This window comes from Coturnix japonica, unplaced genomic scaffold, assembly GCF_001577835.2.
Source record: "Coturnix japonica isolate 7356 unplaced genomic scaffold, Coturnix japonica 2.1 chrUnrandom558, whole genome shotgun sequence".
Taxonomy (NCBI): Eukaryota; Metazoa; Chordata; class Aves; order Galliformes; family Phasianidae; genus Coturnix; species Coturnix japonica.
The window spans coordinates 25,827-26,118 of record NW_015439937.1 but is presented as its reverse complement, the minus strand read 5'-3'; positions in this window follow the sequence as shown (position 1 = coordinate 26,118).

The following is a 292-nucleotide window of genomic DNA, read 5'->3' as shown; positions in this document are numbered from 1 at the left end:
GAAGGTAGCAACGAAATTAGAGACCACGAGTCACCTACTCCACAACCACTGGGGACTACCAACCACTCGCGGGACAGCTCTACACTCCTCACAAAGAACCAATAGCAAAAATACAAACCATGAACATACCTACCACAAAATCTATCAAGCTCACTGAGAGTCTAGCCCATAATAATAACGATAATCTGCCTAATTCAACTTTTCTTTCCTTCACCATCTGAATATTAATGGACACATTACCATATCGGAAACAGCCAAAGTTGCTGGGTTCTCTAAAGGTAATAGAGTCTTC